Raw genomic sequence first — 19,958 nt, 5'->3', positions numbered from 1 at the left:
CCACTGGCCCATCCCAGCAGCCCCTGGAGCAGCCCATTGAGCCGCCTGAGATCTTGGTCTCAGGCTGGTGACTGACTGACAGGCCTTGCGGGGGGTGGGCCCTTACCTCTTCTGGGCCTCAGCTCAGGACCTCCCACTACTTGGTTGGAAACTCACCAGTTTCCCCTTGACAAGCCTCTTGGTCACGCTGCCTAGAAGTTTTCTGTCAAATCAGAACCAAACAAGCCACTTACTTCCCAAATCAGGGCAGGTGCAGGCACATGCCCAATGATACAGGCAGAGGGGCCACCAGGGACTCCCAGGCCAAAGTGGCAGGGGCACTCACAAGAGCCCACGACAAGGGAGTGGAGCTTGGTAGGTCCTGCTCCAGACTCCATCTTCACAGTTTCTTGTCCTACCTCATCAGGCAAAGACCAGGATGGATGTTTTGTCTCAGAAGTCAAAAGTCTTTTTTGATGGGACTATAAATTTGAGTCAGGAAGAAAAATCTTCTCATGGGAGTGAAGATGGCAGCTCTTTATGACACGGAGACTTTTAGGTGATGAGTCCCAGCCAGATGGACACACACCTGAGGTCTGAATCCGTGTCCCAGTTAGTTAGCTTCTCCCTCCACTTTACCACTCCCCTCACACCTACAGTTCACAGGCCACAGTCACTACCAGCTGCCATCTGTGCTTTCTTCTGGCAGCACTCACTGCCCCCTGATTCTTCTTGGCCCACATCAGCCCTCGCTTCTCACTCAGCTTCTGCTGGCTCCCTACCATCTCTAAGACTGGGGGAAAACTCCCCTGACCCAGTCACTCTTCTCACTTCAATGTCAACACTGTGCTCCAAGTGGACCATACGCCTCAGCATCCCTGGGAGCTGACCTTGCCAGGTCAGTCCCCTCCTGCCACCCCCTGCCCCCTGCCCCCATTTATGCCACTGGACTAGAGGTTGGCGGGGGTCATGCTCCTGACTTACACAATATCACCACCAGTCTTCTGACCCAGTTCTCCTCTCAGACCTACCATCCCTTCCCTTAGTCTGACCCATCTCAGAACTCAACCCATACTGCAGACAGGGGCAGCTTTGCAGGATTGGGTGTGGACCACTCAAGAGGGCTCTTTCCTGGAAGGCTCTCAAACAGGGTTGGCCGGCGGATCAGTCAGGGCATCATTTTGGAGGACAAGTCTCACTGTGTACTGAAAGCCTCAGAGAGGGCAAGGCCATTGATCCAGCCATTCCCTTCATAGCAACCTCTCTTAAGGAGACAAGCACATAAGTAGAACTCAGTATACAAGAGGGTGTCATCTCAGTGTTGAACATGATGGCGAAAATTTGGTGATAATACAAATTCCCAATAGTTGTCTTTAAACATATGATCTACCGTTCAAGCAAATAGTAGGCAGCCATTACAAATGATATTGATATATGCTATATTTAACAAACTTTCATGTATATTGGTTTCTATATATTATTAGGTGAAAGGCAGCTTTTAAAACAATATCTGTAGGATGTGTTCATTTCCTTAAACTATATTTATATAAAAATGCACAGGAAAAGAGACATCTAAAGAATGTATACAAAACCATTTTACTCCTCTGTATATGATCATCTTCCACACCCCATCCTGCAAAGCTGTCCCTGTCTGCATTATGGGTTGAGTTCTCAGATAGGTCAGACATGCACATGGCAGGAGACACACTCCTAGAAGCTCAAAACCACAAGGACACAGTAGGACAGAAGGAGCACACTTTGCAGACACAGGCTCTGACACCGGGGCAACCCGCCTGCAGTAAGTATGCCATCCTCCTGCTTCACTATGAGCAAACTCAGCTGGGGGAGGTTGGGCAAGTGGCTCCAGGCCACACTTCCAACACTTTCAGAGGGTGGTGGACCCAGCTAGAACCTAAGCACCCAGCTGTGGCTGCACAGTAGCCCTGCTGACCCCAGGTACGACATCACAGAGCCTGGGGTCCAGGTGGCCAGGCACCAGTATGGTTCTGGCTACACAGAGGAGACCTAGAACTTGGATCAGCCATGCACATGGTGTCTGCCTGGCCTCTCAGCCTCATGACTGACTCCAAGCCCCAGACCCCAGCATCCTCTCCAAAGTGGGCAGCCAACGCCCTGCAGCCCCAGCCTCTACCCTTTCCATGTCCAACACACCAAGGTCTCTCATGGCCAGGGCTTGCACTTGAATTCAAGAAGACATGGGAAGAAACTGTTCTAACTGCAGACCCATGCACCTCCCGACTTACCCCATGCAGAAGGTAGAGAACAAGACAAGATGGATGCCACATCACCCAAAGCCTCAACCTCCAGCCACCTTCAAAAGGCAGAATTCCCGCCTGATCAGGCCTTCAAGTCTTCTTCCTTTTCTGGGCACATGGGCTTCTTCCAAACTCTTCTAGGCTCTCCTGGCCCATGAGTCCCACTCTCTGAGCCTCATCTGTGAAGTGGTGCTGAGCCACCAAACCTGTGGCAGGACACCCCCAAGCCAGATGATGTGCCCCTCCCTGTAATTTGGTGCCAGCTCTATCCCATGCCATGGCTTGGTATCTGGATGCTAATGGGTGTCCTCACTGTGCACCTTTTCAGGACGACAGCCTGAATCTACCTTGATAGGGAGATGGCTTCTCATTTCTTAGGAAGTGTCACATCACCCTGCCCAAGTGCCTATCTTGGGCCACCAAAGGAATGGGTGGCTTCCCTACCACCTTTCATCCTCTCTCTCAGTTCCACTAGGCAGGACCCTTTTCCTTGCTAAATCCAACCAAGGCCCTACATCCGGACTTGTCCCAGGGCAGCTCTGGACTAAGTGCAAGTCCTCCTGAGCAAGTCAGGCCACCCTCCATGCCCTTTACTCCCTTCTTCCTCCCTCTTCCATTCGCCTGCACTTGTCTCTTGGGGCAGGCTGGGGCAGTGTCCCTGGCATGGCTGGCTGAGAGAGTCAGGACAGGCTCTCTCTGACGCGGGTAGCTGCCCCCCACCTTCCTCCCAGCTGCTGCAGCCTCGCAAGGTCGCCTGGCAATCTCCCAGGAAAAGAGCTTCTGGCCTTGACTGGATAGAGAAAAGTGAAGAGCCAATGAGGGGGGTATGCGGAGCCTGTGGTCCCAGGCACAGTGAGCCCAGAGGCATCTGAGGCCATCAGCGAGTGCAGTCAGAGCTGAGGCAGAGGAGCTGGTGAAGGCAGACTAGTGGCAGGGAGGGACCTTGGAGAGCTGGCAGACAAGGACACCAGTGCTTGGCTGATGTATGAGGAGACAGAGATGGAGAGAGAAACAGCAGGAGGAAGGGTCACCCCGTCACCCCACAGGCACACGCTCTGCCTCCAAGATGAGAAAACTAACTGGGGGAAAGTTTTCTGGAATTACCAACCTGCCTGACTCCCCATGTCATGTCTACCCACTCTCCCAAGCAGGCGTCTGTGTCTCCACCCTTGACAAAAGGCCTTGACCTTCAGCCCAGGCAGCGCCTCTCACAGGAGTCCTCATGTCCCCCTGGGGTCCCTCTGTGCTGTTGCTGCCCCCACACTCTTCCTTGGTGCTCCCTGGCCCATCTAGGATGGGCTGCCTTCTTCCAGACAATGGGAAGAACACCATGGTGGGGGCAAGGCGGTGGGGCTCACATGAAGGTCGACAGCAGGCTGAGTGACTGTCCTTCTCCCACCCTGGGCGGCAGGTGCTGGGTACCAGGCAGGGACCTCCCAGGTGAACTGGGAGGGAAGAGGAACAAAACACCTTCAGCCTTGCCTTCCAGGAGCTGCAGCCAGAGGGCACAGGAGTTGGGGCTTCTCTGCATGTGTATGTGCTGGACTCTGGCCACCATGAGCAAGCATGAGTGGGTGCACGACTGGCAGGGGAGCGAGGGGCAGGCCTTCCTCCCAGAGAGGAGTTGGGACACTCTGCAGCCAGGGAGCTGACAGGAGGTCCAGCCGTGTTTCCGCATGTGTATGGACCTTTTGCAGGGCCCCATCTCTGGCTGGCAAGGATCAGACACAATGCAGTCTCTTGGCACCAGAGTCCTTGGCTCAGCTCCAGGCAGACACGTTAGGCACGGCTCAGAAATCAAGAGTGAGGAAGCAGTGGGACAGGGCAATAGGGCATAGCTGACCGTGACCCATGCAGCCAAGCCCAGTGACTGAAAACAGATGTGACAGGGACATCTGGAAGAAGTCACTGAGGCCTTGGGCCACCCAGTGCAGGGGATGGTTGCTGGGCCAACTTGAGGCAGTGTTTTAGTAAAGCTCTGTCTGTGAGCATTTTTATGGGGCTCTGGCTCCCCCACCATTGGATAAAGGTGTCGTGACTAAACCATGGAGAAACAAAACCTGCAAGGAGGACCCCGGCTGTCACACCTGTTTCCTCTGGCCCTCTTATGACAAACTGCTTGAGGATCCAGTCAGCTCCCCTGACCAGAGTCCTTCCATGCCTACCTCCTGGCTGAATTCAACCTGGGGGCCGCCACCCTCAGTGAGAAGGGGAGATAGGGAGGTGGGGAGGACACCTGTGCATGATCCTTGAGGCTGAGCAACAGCTCAACACACAAGAAGACTGGCCCTGCCGATGGGGGATATGGGCCCAGGGGTGGGGCTGGTACTCAAGTACTCCATGAATAAGAGCCTCCAGGGGTCCCAGCATTGGGGAACAGGCTCAAAGAAAAGTCCCTGTGCCTTATAGCCACCTCCCATAAGAGACAGCTGGGTCCTCTTTGGCTGTGTTTAAAGCAAATGCCTCCGAGCTTTAAGATGAGGATTCACCTTTGTGTATGAATGCCTGTGAGAGACCCCTCTCAAGGTCCTTCAGGGTAATGATGTGTCCCAGGGGACAGGTGACAACAAGGTAGTCAAAGCCCACCTGCTGGAGAGCCCTGCCTCTAGCCAAGGGGCTTCCTTAGCGAGCTTCCCTCTGCAGGCGGCCCAGCAGCCCTGAGCCTGAAGGGAGGAGCAGCAGAAGCAGAAGCTGACAGGACACTGACTTCACAGCAGAGGCACACCTGCTCTCTTCCAACTCACCTGCAAAGGAAGGAGCAAGAGACACAGAGTCCAAGTCCCATGGTGTCAGAAAAAATCACTAGACCCATCTCTTACCCTGTCTGGCTGAGGATGAAGCCCGGGTCTCAAAGCACTCCCAGACCCCTGCGCCTGTCCATGAGGGGGCGGCACCGGTTTCAGTGAAGCTCATAACCAGGGCCATAGCCTCCCATTCTTCCTTGGCAGCATCCCTTGAGGTCAAAGGCCCAGCACCCTAGCGAGGACCTGCACCCAGACAAACAATGCTGAGGCCCCAGGCAGGATGTGGAAGGGAGCAGGAAGGGGGCTGGGGATCCCTGTTTGGTTATCCTCATCCGGTCCTTTTCTCAATGCACAAGCTTGGCCGAGTATCGAAGTTTGGACCCCGGTCAACTTAAGCCGCCACTGGGTCAGCTGACCTGATTCTCCAAGCCAAAAGGGGTGGAATGATCAAACATCCCATTTGTGAGACAGTCTCCCGAGACCAGCTCTCAGGAACGAGGACATCCTGATTCCCGGTCCCGGGAGCTGGCAAGAGGACAGTCAGCAGAAAGGTTGTTTTCCTCCAAGGGTTCCTGGGATCCAGAGATTCTCAGCAGCAGTTCAGGGGGAAGGGGCCCCTCAGAGGCCTTCCAGATTGATGGCTGAGCAGCTGGGTCATGTCCAAGCCCCTCAGTCGGCTAAGCAGCACACAGCTCCCAGGAGCCCTGGCCAGCCTCTTTGCCCTGTGCGAGCAGCAGAGCAGAGTGCCTTGCCGGCCCATGATGCTCCCATCCTAGGCCTCATGCCTGGAAGCCAAGGAGTGGCAGGAAGGAAGCACATCACGTGGAAAAGAGCTGGAGAAGACTTGGGTTGCAGAGGGGGAAAATGTAATATGGAAAAAAAATGCATGGACTGGGGGGAATATTTGTAAATGTGCTTTACAGGTAAATGACTTCTGCATGAAAGTCTGGAATTTTACCTCCCCTCATTCCACCCCTCAACACACCAGAATATAGACTTCTTGGCGTCAGCACCAGAAGGGCCCGGGGAGGCAGATGTCTGAGGCTGGCCAGCTCCCTCCAGGAGGTGGGGAGTTCAAGCCCCAGTAGGACACAACCACCTGGCCACCCATCACTTTTGTGCCCCTTTTCTAGCTCTCAGGGACTTCCCTGGTGGCTCAGATGGTAAAACGTCCGCCTGCAATGCGGGAGACCTGGGTTCGATTCCTGGGTCAGGAAGATCCCCTGGAGAAGGAAATGGCAATCCACTCCAGCACTCTTACCTGGAAAATCCCATGGACGGAGGAGCCTGATAGGCTATGGTCCATGGGGTGGCAAAGAGTCGGACATGACTGAGCGACTTCACTTTCACTTTCACTTTCTAGCTCTCAGCAGGCTGGATATAAGCAACTGCTCTGGGCAACTGGGCTATTGAAGAGGTGGCTTGGCATCAAGGACCAGCAAGGGCTTCTGGGCAGGACCCTCTGAGATGTCTCTGTGGAGGCCAGGGGGCTGGGCAGAACCAACATGCCGGGGACCCTTTGCCAGAGCCACTGACAAGAGCTACCCCAGTGTGGCCACCTCCCCTGCTGAGCCTCCCAGCACACACTCCAGGTGTCTCTGCAGCCTGGAACCAAGGTGGTCTTCAGTTCATTCCAGTGGGGCCCAAGGACAGTCAAGGGAGTTGAAAGGGACCCAGGGGTCATCAGAGCCCACTTCCACCCCAACAAACTCTTTCCACCCCAGGAACACCCCTGCACCCTTACTCCTGCCACCCATTCAGCCTCTGCTAGAGCAGGTACAGTGACAGGGAAGTCCTCTCCAGTTGCCCCTGGTCATGGAGATCACGAGTGAGGCTGTCATCTGCCTTCCCAGCCCCCTCCTTCCTCACTCTTGTCCACTGCAGATCCCGACTTCCCAAATTTTCATTTACGGCCACATTTTCATTTATCCCATAAGGCTTATTCAGAAAGTTGAAGCCTGACCCAGTGCCGGGCAGACAGACAGGGGCCTAGAACAGCACTGCGTTTCCCTAGAAGGTGCCTTTGGCTCGGGTCTTTCTGAAAAAAATGAAAGAATGAGTAGGAGCTCGCTGGGCAGAAGTAATGAGGCAAGTCCTGGTTTTGCATTTTGTTTTAGTTCAATCTTAAACCAGGCCCTGCCTGATATGAGCATTTGTACCCGGGATACCTGTTCTGGTGGTAGGAATCCTCAGGCCTGCTCAGTGGGAAACTGACCGAGTCATCAGAAAGTCGTGTGCTGAGCCAACAATCCCAGGGACCAGATCAAGGGGCCACACAGAGCACCCGCGGTGCACCCACGATGCAGCCAGGGACTGCCAGGGACAACAAGCAGCAGTGGTGGGGGGCCTACACACCATTGCTCCCAGAGGCCAGGCCTCCTCTCAGACCCAGGCTGTGGCCACAGAGCCACCTTGGCTGCCACCACCTCTTGCAGTGGGTTGTGAGCACCCTCCCCACAGGAAAAGTGGCCTCTAGGTCCCTCTGGCATCTAGGTCTCCCAGGACGTGTGCTTAAGTTGTAGGTTCCGGCTCCCCTAATTCCTTATAGAGTTTGAGAATGACACCCCTTGGGCCACTGGTCCTTTCATTGTCCAGCCGGTCCCACCTCCTGGCCCTGCTGTGGCCCCTGGAAGGTGACAGTCACACAACTGCTCCCACATCAGCGTCCCCCTTCCTGAAGAAAATGACCAGAAATGTTCACAGTGGGGGATCCAGATAGGGGGTGGTCTTGGTACCATTCTTACCACTTTTCTGTGAGCTTTTGATTACTCCAAGATAAAAGTTAAAAACTCGAGTGAAAATCGTCAAAGAAAGCAAATCAGATGCTAGTTAGTAGGCATCCAGAAATGACCAAGAATGAAGTGTACTGTGGCAAATCACTTAACTGTGGGTGCACACAATATGTGCATCGTTGGCACAGACTAGCAGGGATTTTAAAATGGTTTCTCCTCGGGTGGAGAAGCCATATCCCTTCCAACCTGGCCTCAACCTCACTCCTGGTGACCATGGCTCCTGGAGGAGGATATGGTGACCCTGGCTCCACTGACAGCTCTGAAAACACAGTGCTCCTGGCTTCAGCCTCCCTTCTGGACAGGTGACACGGGGCCTCCAGAGCTTTCATGATGTGCTCAGGTTTGCACAACTAGACTGTGTCCAAGCTGGGGTCTTAACCCTGTCTGGTCTCCCAGCCGCTTTCCTACCACTCGACTGTAAAGGTGCCTGCGTGTCCCATCACACACCCTATGACCACCAGTCAACCTCTTTTGAGGGTCACTTTCAGGCACGCAGGTCTCTGGGTGGCTGCCCTTGTCCTGGCATAGGTCAGCTCTCTGCAAGTGCAGCAGGAAGGAATGAAGAATCCCTGATGGATCCCAAACTTCAGGACCCAAAGACCTGGGGCACCATATGGGTTGCTGCTCAGGACTCTGGAACCATGGAAAGCAGCTCTCCTCTCCCTCAACCACACTCCTGTCTGATGCCAGGGGCAGGGGCTGGCAGTTGGGGCAGCCTCATTCAGCAAGCAGAAAGCAAGCGGGTATTACGCATGAGCTGGCACCTTATGGGCTGTGGCCTGAAGCAAGATCCAGTCCAAAGGGATCAGTCAGCCATGGAGGCTGAGTGGAGAAGGGAGACAGCAGGCTTCCAGCTTCCAGAGTGCATTGGGCCAGATTTGAATTTTTTCTTGGCATCAACTGAGGGCAGTTCGGGGACCAGGTGCCGATGCCTACCATGGGCAGGTCCCAGGCCCACTGCTGGGGGCCTAGACTCTCTGTCCCACTGAATCCTAGGCCACAGGGGTGCTAAGCAGAAGCACAAAGCAGGCTGGAGGCCGAGGTGAAGCACTGGCTGCTCCTGGGATCAGTGCCCTCAGGTTGGGGCACTCAGTCTGGAATTTGGCTCAAGTTGAGAAGGAAGGGAGGTGGACAATTTCAAAGAATGCGCAGGCCTTGACTGGGCAGTTCCTGAGCTCCTTCTGCTGCTTCCAAGTCCTCCTCCTCCAGGAAGTATTTTCTGATCCTCCCAGCCAGGCCTGCTCCCCTATCCCAGGCTCCCACAGCCCCTGGTGGTAATGCTACTCAGGGCGGCAGCCCTCAGTGTGGTCGTGGTCCACCTCTGTCACTGAGTTGTATGTGTCCAGAGGGTACAAACGAACAGATCTGAGCACTTGCTATGTGCCTGGCCCTGTGCTTGGCGCCTCACATCAGCTCCCCCGGTTGAATACAGAGGCCCCAGCAAGGTCCTGGCTTCTGAAGGCACAAGGGCTAGGTCTGGGAACTGATGGACAGTGAGGGTAGGGTAGGTGAGATGGTTCTGCTCCTTCCTATCCTGGGGTGGTCCGGGGTGATGAGGTGAACAGCACAAGTGCCAGGGCCAACCTGCAGGCTGGCTCCTGGTCTATGCATCTATGTCCTGGCCCCTTCCTTTGAAGTAGTAAGCAGGGCCTCTGAACTAGTCTCTGAGCTGCCCCTGATTTTTCAGATGCGGCAGTGGAGACCCTGGGAAGGTAGGGCACTATTCCACCCCCACCTTCCACCACAGCTCTAAGTGAGCTGGTAATGACGAGTGGGAATGCAGAGCTCCTCCCAACTGTCCAGGCCTGTTGGCCCATGGGGCCCTGTTTTCTGTTCCCAGCCAGGTACCACGATCAGAAGTCCACAAGGCCATGAGGCCCAGGTGGGACTGGGTCCAGGTGCCAGGGGTCTGGACCACCTCTGGGTGGGTTGTGAGAGGCTCTCTCTCAGGGTTTGCTGAGTGGTCCTGAGATGTGGCTATGTGGCCTTCCACAGTGTGAAGACCAAGTGCAAATGGCTCAGTGTGAGCACAATTCCTATGGCAAAGCCCTGGCACACTTACCACTGACCTCATGTGAGCCCCCAGCAGCCCTGGGTGGGAGGCAACCAGGCATCTTACCCTCTTGGACACCCCCTGCTCAGAAGTAGCAGAGTAGGCAGAGGAGTTGAGTTTTTAGTCTCTTTCCAAGGCAGGGGTATCACTGTGCCTTTCCAAAGAGGACAAGGCTTTTGGCTCCCTTGCCCCTGAAACAATCCAGCCACAGAGCCTGCTCATGGCAGATCCTGTTGATAACACCCAGCGGCGCTTGATTCGGCGCCTTAGGTCTGAGCAGCTACCTTCCCAGTGGCCCTTCAGGAGACTGCCTGGTGCCCAGCACACACTCATCACAAGTAACTGGTGAGCCTCCTGGTCTGGGCATCAGGGTGAGCCAGACTCTGGGTCTTGGTTTTCTCATCTACAAAATGGACACAGGGAGAACTAGCTGATCTCAGATTCCCTTATTCCCCCGGCCTGCAATCAACTCGCAGAGCACCCTGGCCCCAGGCCATTTACTAACAATCACACCCTCTCTAGCAGAAAGAGGGTGGGCCAGGCCAGCCTTAGGTGCCTGTCTTCTTAGTCTCTTCACTCACAGCGAAATCAGAAAACTAAGTATCGTCCCTCAGCCGGCAGAATCCCTTAGAGAGAGTGAAGATTATGGATGGGGAAACTGAGGCCCCAAGTCGTCGCTGTCACCCGGCTGGGCTCTGCCCGAGTTTCCCTCCACCACGGACTCTGCCGGCCGCGTCGACGGCGGACGGCGACTCGACAGCCCTACCTGGCACAGGTGCCTGGCTCGCGGGACGGGCGTAGGGTCCGGCGGGCTTGGGGCGCGGGCTCCCTCCGGTGGGCAGCGCCGGCCTGGCCGGGCTGGGGAGAGGACGCGGGGCGCGGGACGCGGTGGGAGCAAGCGGGCCGGCGAGGAGGCGCGGACTGGGCTCCGCCCTCAGGAGAACAAACAGGTTTTCTCCTGCGCCCAGAGCCTCGCCCCTCGCCCCTCCTCTCGGCCGGCCCCCTTCCTCTGCCCTCTCCTGGGGTAGGTAGATGCGCCTGGCACATTCCGGACATTCCCCCGCCAGGGTCCTCGGCCCACAGGCAGCTTCTCGCCACCACCCCCCCCCCCCCCCACCCCGGGGCCGCTGGAGAAATCAAGGCCGGGGCTTCCCGCACCGAGCCCAGAGCTAGCTCCCGAAGGCTCGGCCGCGGTGGAAAACTTCCAGGCAAATTCCTCCGCACTCGCGGCCCCCGAGTTGGGAGGCCGCCGCCACGTGATGGGGCCGGGCTGCCCAGTTGCGCCCCAGCCCGCTCCCGGCCCGATCTGGCCCCGGATCGGGGCGATGACTTGCGCAGATGCTGCGGGTTCATTCTGTGGAGAGCTACTGTTCCTAGATCCATTTTACAGATGGAGATACCAGACAGGGGTGGGGAGGGGGACTGGGGGCTGTCGGCTCAGATCATGCAGGAAGTCCCGGAGGCTGGAAAGGAGAGGAAAGGCAGAGAGCCTACTACCCGGCGGCGCCTGAGTTCTCACGCTGGGAAACCCTCCTGGGAAACTTGGGGTTCCAAAGGCACTGCAGCGAACACCCTGTCCGCCTAGCCAGGGCATCCCCGCAGACTCCGTGGGGGGACACAGCCAGATCCAGAGGTCCAGTGCGGTTTCATGAGTGTCATTCATTCATTCCTGCTTTTTGTGTACTTGTGTCATTGTTATGCTTGCTGAGTACTAGTGACAGTGAAGGCACTGGGCTAGGGGCTAGGATGGACTGAGTGTCAGAAGAAGCCCCTACCCTTACCTGTGGGGCTTCTCTCTCCAAGAGACCACAAAGAATTGGCAAGGAGATGGTCTATGAGGATGAGAGCATCCAAACCATGGAGCAACGCGTTCTCCTTCAACAAACAGTGCTGAATCTAGGTCCCAAGGGTCCTCCAATCCATCTGCTTCTCTCCACGCCCACTGCCGCCACCCTAGTCCAAGCCTCTTCATTGTTTTCCCTGCCTCTGGTCTTGCCTTCCTCCCCATCCAGTCTCCACACAGAAGTCAGTCGAGGACTTTGCACATGGCTCCAAAGCTGCCTGTAGCTCTTTGATGGCTTCCCATTGCTCTCAAGATAAAAGGCAACCTCTTTAAGGGGCTCAATGATTTGGCTGCAGACCCAGCCACTCTCTTCCCTTGGTTCAATGTATTCCAGCCACACTCACCTCCTTCCGATTTTTGAATACATCCTGTCTCCTTGACACTTTTACTCCTGGTGCTCAGACTCCCTAGAATGTCTTTTGTCCCCTTGTCTGCTTAGTGAGCTCTTAGTCATTGTTCAAAACTTTCCTCAAGTGTTTGTAAATTCTCTCCTGACTGCACGGGTCACCCAGGCAAGTAGATCACTTCCTTGTCCATGCTTCCCCAGTTCCCTCTGACTGCATCAATCAAGCATAATGGCTGTCACCTTTTATTGTTCTAGATGGTGAGCTTGGGGAGGGCAGGGCCCTGTCTGAGTCATCACTGGGACATGGAAACCAACATGGGGGGTTGGGGAGGATTGGGAGGTGATCAACACTCAGGAAGCTGTCCTTGCTCTTCTCGGGCTTTATCAGGCAGAGAGGAAGTGGCCCTATATCTGAGTGAATATATGTGTGGGGTATGGGAGTAGGGATTATATCTAAAGTATAAAGTCACTTCAGCTCATCTGCATCTCTTGCCAACAAATGTTTCTCTGCTTCCAGTCTGGGGACCAGCATCTAATACCTCCCTGCCCCTGATCTCAGGTTGCTGGTCACCATGGATTTGACTTGGCATCCTAGCTCCTAAAGATGATACTCACTATATGTCCTTGGATATGTCTCACCCCCTCTCTGGGTCCCCTTACCCTTCCAGAGCCCCTTACTTAAAGAGGCAGAAGGTAGAGGTCAGAGGGATGCAGTAGATATAAGGATGAGAAAGAGGGTGGCCCCCCCCTCTCGAAGGTCACCAGCAGGAAATGGAAAGCTCACTCCAGAGAGCACAAGCGAGAGTGGTGTCCAAAGCCAACAATGGCCAGTGAGCAAGGGCTGCCTGGGGCTGGGTTGCCCCAGGGCCTCACAGCTCTTCCTACATACCAGGTGATTCAGCCCCCACTGGGTCAGTCCCACCATGACAGCACCAGCCAGAGGGATTGGCCTTTCCTTAACTCCTCCCTCCTTGCCAGGCTGCCAGGCCCTGCAGCTGATCTTGCCTGCAAACGAGTTTGACTCGAAAGGTGACTGCCTTGCCCTACCTTGCCCTGCCCTGCCCACCTGCTCACTGTGCCAATGGAGCCCCCCCTACCCCCACCAGGGCCACCCCCAGCCATCTCAGCCAGGCTTCGAGGCCCTTGCCAACTTCATCAGCCTCCTCTTTGACTCCTTGCTCTCGGTCATGTGGACCCAGACACACTGAGTGCTCTTGTCCCACCAGGGCCCTGCACAAGATGTCTCCTTGCTGGTAAACTGCCATCCATTCTTAGCCAGAACACTGGGTCCTTCGTGAACTTCCCCTTGGATTAGAGCTGGAGGGCCAAGACTCTGGTGGCTCCTGGTTGCCCCCAGACTGGGCTCTACCCCTGCCTGGCTTGAGCTTGGCCCTGTCCCTTTCTACTCTCAGCTCCTCTTGTGCCTTGACCACCATCTCTAGCTCCAAGGCTGACCAGCCCTCCAGGCTCTGGCAGAGTCCTCCTGGAGTCCCCCAGCTCAAGTAGTCTCCCCACAGCAAGACCTTGCTCTGAGGATAAAAGTGCTGCCTCTAACACTGATGGGCTGGAGGGTGCAGCCAGTCTGGGCTGCCTGGAAGAGGCAGCAGTGGGCAAGTGGTGACCCCCTATGCTGAGGGGAGCCAGGAACCAGGAGCAGGCAATGGAGGCGAGTTCTTTGGGAAGCAAGCAGATGACAGGGGGACAGGCGGCAGTCTGGAAGGAAGTGGCCAGCAGGGCTCATCGGCTCCAGGAGCCCATTCAGGTCTCCAGGGCTGGGAACAGAACCCAGGCAAGCCAGTCTAGCCCAAGATTTCCCAGGTAAGGGAGGGGGACGACGGGTAGGGCCTGACAGTTTTCAGGCTGAAGTTGAACCTGAAAACAACCAAAACCAGCCCAGGCAGAGTGTCCTCACACCAGAAGGTACTGGAGACCCATGCCAGATCCAAACCCTGCCATGGTGCAGATGGGGAAACAGGTCCAGAGAGGGATGGACCATAGCCCACAGGGGCCACACAGCCATTCTGAGACAGAAATAGGACTAAAACTTGGGCTCCGGTTGCTGTGGATGGAACCCCCATCCAGTTGGGGTTCTCAGGTTCACATGTGAGTAGGGCTGGGCTCCTGTTTGCACCCTAATCCCCCCCTGCCCTCCCTCTTTCTAGGGCCTGCCTTGACACCTCATCCTCCTAAGCTCTTCAACCAGTTTCCACTTGTTGGGTGACTCCACTGGTTCCAAGCAGGGTGGGTCCCCTCATGACAGGGGTCCCCAGGCGTGGTTGTAGCCACAGTGGCCCCTATGGAGCCCCAAACCTTCAGGCCCGGCCTCTGAGTCTATAACCAGCTCTCCATGTGGCTGGGAGCAAGACCCTGCCTTCTGGGTATTGCCTGTGAGGCCCCTGCACTGCCCTTGACCTGCACTGCAGGCTTAGGGGCTGGGCCCCTCCAGTGTGTGACATACACACTTATTCTTAATCATCAAATGCCCCATTTAGGACCTCCTTTCCCCACCACACTGCCACCTGCACCCAGATCTGGTGGGGAAGGCAGACCAGTTCAGGTTCATGGTGCAGAATCCACGCCCAAGCAGTTCCTGCCCTGTAGACAGTGCCTCACCTCTGGGAGCAGAGAGGTTGTACAGGCAGGCCTCCTCGGCCGCGTGCACATCTCCCACCCCTGCAGGCTGAACTCCCCCGCTACCTTTTGAAACTAGTACTTCGAAGAAGCCCAGGAAACACTCCGCAATCCGTCTTGGCCTCTGTGACCTGATGCCCGGAACACAGACTGCCTTTTGTCTCTGGCTGTGAAGCAGCCCCAGGCCAGGCCTCCAGAGCACGAGTGCACAAGCTGAGCCAAGGCCTCACTGGCAGATAATCCCCACATGCCCTGAAGAATGGCTTTTTGCTGCTTTAAAAATCATCCACAGATCGGAAAAATAATGTTCTAATTGGAAAACCTTCCCGCCATGGTTTTCCGGAGTTTTAGTACAGTTGGCCGGCAAGGAGGCTCCTGGGAGGAGGAGGAAGGGAAGTCATGAGGAGGAGACAGTGGGCAGGCTGCCCAGTGCCCCCTCGTCCCCAGAGCTCAGCTGCTCTCAGCAAGGGGCCATGCCTGGGAGATCTGGGGGCTGTCTGGTCCTCCTGGGCTGGGGCCCAAGCCCTGCTTCCCCCCAGAGACCCCACTGCTGCCCCAGAAGCAGCCCAGGTCCCTGGACTATCTGGCAGGCCTGGTGCCCGCTGAGCGTGGTGATCACAGGCCAAGAAGAGGAAAGGTGTGAAAGCTACCACCTGATCAAGAAACAGGAAGGTTCCCTCCACCTGGGTGGGGCCCTGGGCTGGGAGACCTAGCGGGGCATGCAGGATGCACAGGAAAAGTGACTCCTGAACAGCTGGATCCATCCAGCAAGGGAGGATGCTCTCGCTCAGGGGCCCTGCTAAGCCTGGCTTGGCTAAACCACTAGTGGGAGGAGCTGAGGCCACAGCAACCTGAAGGTTTGTCAAGCTCCAAGAATTGCTGATTTGTTCCTTCACTAGGGGCCGTGCCCACCTGGGAAGGGGAAATGCAGGAGAGCCAAGTTACTATGACTCACCTTAGTTTTTCCAGAAACCTCCCTGGGTGCCTAGCTGCCTTGATTTCCTCAAGGGGAGCAGCCTTCGAGAGATTGGGGGTGGAGAGGGATAGTTCAGCGGCCTCCTCGTCCATCTGGGCAGACCACCCTCTCCTTGTGGAGGAAAGGGAATCACAGCAGCCTGAACTTGGAGACTATGAACTTGCCACATCGCTTTAGGCTCCCTGGCATTGTACCCTCCTTCATGCCCCTTTCTTCCCCCCTTGTGACCTTTAGGACTGCTGCTCCCACACCAGCATACCTCTAGAGCTCCACTGGCTACTTATTCGACCCCATGGACTGCAGCCTACCAGGCTCCTCCATCCATGGGGTTTTCCAGGCAAGAGTACTGGAATGGGGTGCCATTGCCTTCTCCATACTTATGATTATTTCAATTTAAATGTATTGCAGTGAGATAAAATTGAGCTTTAGTTCCTCAGTCACAAGAATCATATTTAGCCCCATGTGGCCATGGGCTCCTGTAACAGACAGCACAGATAGACAAGAATTCATCCCTGCAGCAAGTTCTGTCATATATCAGCAGTCTAGCTGCATCACTTCTCCTTAAAAGGAAGCTCTCAACTTCCCTCTTAACTGAGCCTGAGGTCCCTCCACTAAGTGAGGTCCCCCCACAACCTCAGCCAAGGGAGGCATTCCCTTCTCCCACACGCCACTTACTTCGAGAAGACTAGTCTGTCTTTGGATGAACACCTCTCCTCCTTTGAGGCTCAAGCGAATATTCAGGCAAGTGTTTGCACAGGACACATTGTTCTTTTCCACCCAGATCTCACTGCACGTGAGAAGGTGACTGGGAGAATTGGAAGGGTGTGCAATGGTGTGGAGCAGTGAGTGTGGGACTTCAGCATCCCTGCCAGTGGACCATCCATCCTCCTCAGGCCTCACAGTTCTTCAACCCCAACATCACTGAAGAATCTGTCAGTGATGCCCTACAGGGGCAACCTACATCTTGTTATCACCTCTGAAGCCTGTATTGCAAGGCTTCCAATTTCTGACCCCTGTCTCCTCTCTTTCCAGTGGGCTTGTTCACATTAGTTCTACTTCCTGATGAGACGTATAGTCAGTTCTCTTTCCAGCTCATGGGGATCTCCTGTCTGTTGGTCTGCGTTCTTCCCATCTGTTAGCTCTTTCCTCCCTTCCTGGCCCTCTCTGTCCAGCATAGAGTCAATGGCCCATCAGTTTAACACCTCTTTTGTTAACATCTGAATTTCCCTTGTTCCACAGACCCTCTGTCACCTTCACTTGACACTCAGATCTGGACAAGTTTAAACATCTGCTTTCTTCCTGTCCACCCCAAGGTGATGACGGTGCTGGCAAAGGTCATATAACTGCAGAATGGTGCCAATATCCATTTCTGGATCGTAATCCTTCTCACCTCTGTGAGGGCTTCCATCTTTGTAATTGTCCCTTTCTTTTCTGCATCATAAGAAGGTCCAGTTTATTTGGAGCATATCCATCAATGTTAAAAAAAAAAAAAAGAAGAAGGAAAGTCGTCTCACTTGACCCTGCTCTCAGCTCCACTTAGTCTCTTTTCTCTGCTCCTCTACTGAGCAAAACTCCACGAAAGAGTCGTCTACATGGGCTGTCTCTGCTTCTCATTCCCTCATAAACCCAATCCCGTCAGGATTTCAACCCTACTGCTTCCTTAAAATCGTTCTTGTCAAGGTTACCAGTGATTCTTCATGTTGCCAAACCCAGTGCTCACATCTCTGCCTTCACTTAACCTCTTAACCACAGTTGATCATTCCTTCATGCCAGAACAACATTCATCCTTTGGTTTCCCTGACTCTCCACTTCCCCAAGTGTATTGAAGGTTAGGAGCACAAACTCTGGAACTGGACTGTGTGGGTACAAATCCTGGCTGTGCCAATTAATAGCTGTGTGACCTTGGGCAAGTCACTTGCCACCTCTAGGTTTTCACCTGTATGAAGGAGGTGAGAATACCAGCATCTACCTCTTGGGGTCGTTGTGAAGGTTACATTGGTAACAGAGAGTGCTGAGAATAGAGCTTGTTATATTGAGAGACACTCAATGAAACCACCACATGGGTGCTGATGGGGTTTGAGACACGCTACCAGCAAACATGACATGTTGAATATTTTAAGATGAGGGAGTTTGAGAAAATGGCAGAAACAAGAAGGTCTCTCTGACCTTCCCTACACTCCCACCTTTCTCCTGGAAGCAGTTCATAAGACTCTCAGGTGAGAGGTGCCCTCCTGATACCTGGACAAAAGGAGCATCCTTATCTCTAAGACAGGGATAAGGCCAAGAAGAATCCAAACAAAGAGGCTTTGCTAAGTTCCCCTGAACTTACTGCACTTTGCTCAAAACTCTTCACCCTATCTTGGCTTTGCATGACTTTCCGTTCTCCATCAAACCTAGAAAAAAAACACCCAGAATTAACCACTTCTTCAGGTCTTCATTTTTTTATGAAGGCTCTCAACCTTATATTAAATAAATGGGTACTCTTTCTCTTGTCAGTCTAATTTTCAGATCTAGCCAGGGATTCCTACAGTGTCCAAGGGTTGACTGAAACTAAACACATCAAAAAAAAAAAAAAAAAAACTCCACACCCCTCAAACTTCTCTTCTCTTAGGTCTTCCCCATCAGTGGCACCTCCCAGCTGTGCATGCCCAAAGGCCCAGGCACCTGGCCCTCATCTCCTATATCCAATCAATCAGCAAGTCCTGATTATGGCTCTACTTCCAAAATATACCCAGAGCCTGATCACTTCTTCCTGCTTCCATTGCCACCAGCCTCCTAGTCCAAGCCATCACCCTTGATCCCCCCGCCCCCATCACGGTCTTCTGGCTTCCACTCTTGCCCCATTACATCTATTGTCCCCCTGTATTGTCAGTCTGGTGACTTCACTCACCCAGCTGTCCAAGCTGGAAATCGGGGTACCCTCTGAGACTTCTCTTTCCCTGTCACCCTCCAGGTCTGATGCCTGTTGTGGTTCCAACCTCTTCTCCCAACTTCCAAGCTCCAGGTTCCCATCACACTGGACTTCTTACTGATCTTCACAGAAACCTTGTTCTCTGTCTCCAAGCCTTGGTGTTGACTGAGGTCCCCCTGCCCTGGTTAACTCCTACTCTGCACACACCTCTAGCAGGAAGTTGTCCCTAACCATGTCTCTTCCTGGGCTGCCCTTCAGTCCCAGCACTCATTACCCTACAGAATCACTGTCTTCTGTCTCCTCCTTTCCTCTTGGATGTAGGAAACATGTCTTATGCTTGCCTGCTCACTCAAGCACTGGTAGGGTTCCTGAGTGGTCACAAACGAAATATTTGCCAAATGAATGAAAGAAGGAATAAAAGTTCATGTCAAATGTGATATATTATCAAGCAATACACTGACTTTTCAAATCAGGGATTAAAATTGTATCACTCAGTAGATGACATTGGAACTACTAGTCCTGTGGAAAAACAAGCTGGATTTCCTACCTCAAAATCCGCACTGAAGTAAACTCCAGATGGCTCAGAAATGTCATGTAAAAAAAAAAAAAAAAAGTGAAACCATAAAAGTACTAGAAGGAATCCTGGGATGGGGACAGCCTTTCTAAGTATGTCATGAAAACCAGGAACCATAAAAGAAAAGAGAGAAATTAAAAACTTCTGTATGCCAAAACCCATCATAACTGTCATTAGACAAATGACAAACAAGGAAGACTTATTTGAACTGCATGTGACAGCAAAAGACTTAGTCTTCAAAAAATAAAAACGGGCTCCTTTCAAAGCCAGCAATAGGAAACATAGGCCAGCAAAGAAGGGAACAGACAATTCACAAAACAAGGTTTGCGGGAGCCCCATTAACATGCGAAGGAAATGCAAATACAGTCTCAGAGAAGTTAAAGTTACATTGGATCTGCAAAACCCAGGGTTATCCGAGGTGTGGTAAAATGGTCATCCTTAGCCTCAAGGGTCCTAGAGGTGGGAGGATGAATTGTAACTTTTGTAGAAATATGTAACAAGAACTATGAGGACTCCCTTTGACCTAGCAATACCAACATTTAAAATTCTTTTTGGGAATTCCCTGGCAGTCCAGTGGTTAGGACTCTGTGCTTCCACTGCAGGGGACATGGGTTCGATCCCTGGTCAGGGAACTAAGACCCTGAAAACCACGTGGTGTGGCCAAAACAAACCAAAAATTGAATCACCATGCTGTATGCCTCAAACTAACATGACATTGTAAATCAACTCTGCTTCAATAAGCTTACTTTTCAAAAATTAAAAACATCTTTTTATCATCTGATATCAATAAAGTGGTATATATGTATATTATATAAAATGTGATGGATATAAAC

The 19,958-nt window shown here is 53.7% G+C and overlaps 1 protein-coding gene across 5 annotated transcripts in view; it reads right to left on the bottom strand.

Moving 5' to 3' along the window:
- Nucleotides 1-10,815, bottom strand: part of ZNF185 (zinc finger protein 185 with LIM domain) — a 58,951-nt gene extending 48,136 nt beyond the window's left edge. The window contains exon 1 of one of the 5 annotated variants that reach the window (XM_070365972.1): nt 10,611-10,815. The gene's annotated coding sequence lies outside the window, so the exon portion shown is untranslated. Of the gene's footprint in view, nt 1-4,841; nt 5,008-10,610 lie in introns of those variants that run through there. The other 4 variants (XM_070365971.1, XM_070365970.1, XM_070365968.1 and 1 more) reach the window with 4 other exon arrangements.
- Between the last annotated feature and the right edge of the window lie 9,143 nt (nt 10,816-19,958).

The sequence above is a fragment of the Bos mutus genome, chromosome X (genome assembly GCF_027580195.1).
Source record: "Bos mutus isolate GX-2022 chromosome X, NWIPB_WYAK_1.1, whole genome shotgun sequence".
NCBI lineage: Eukaryota > Metazoa > Chordata > Mammalia > Artiodactyla > Bovidae > Bos > Bos mutus.
The sequence above is the reverse complement of the archived record's forward strand: the minus strand, read 5'-3'. Positions and strand labels throughout refer to the sequence as shown.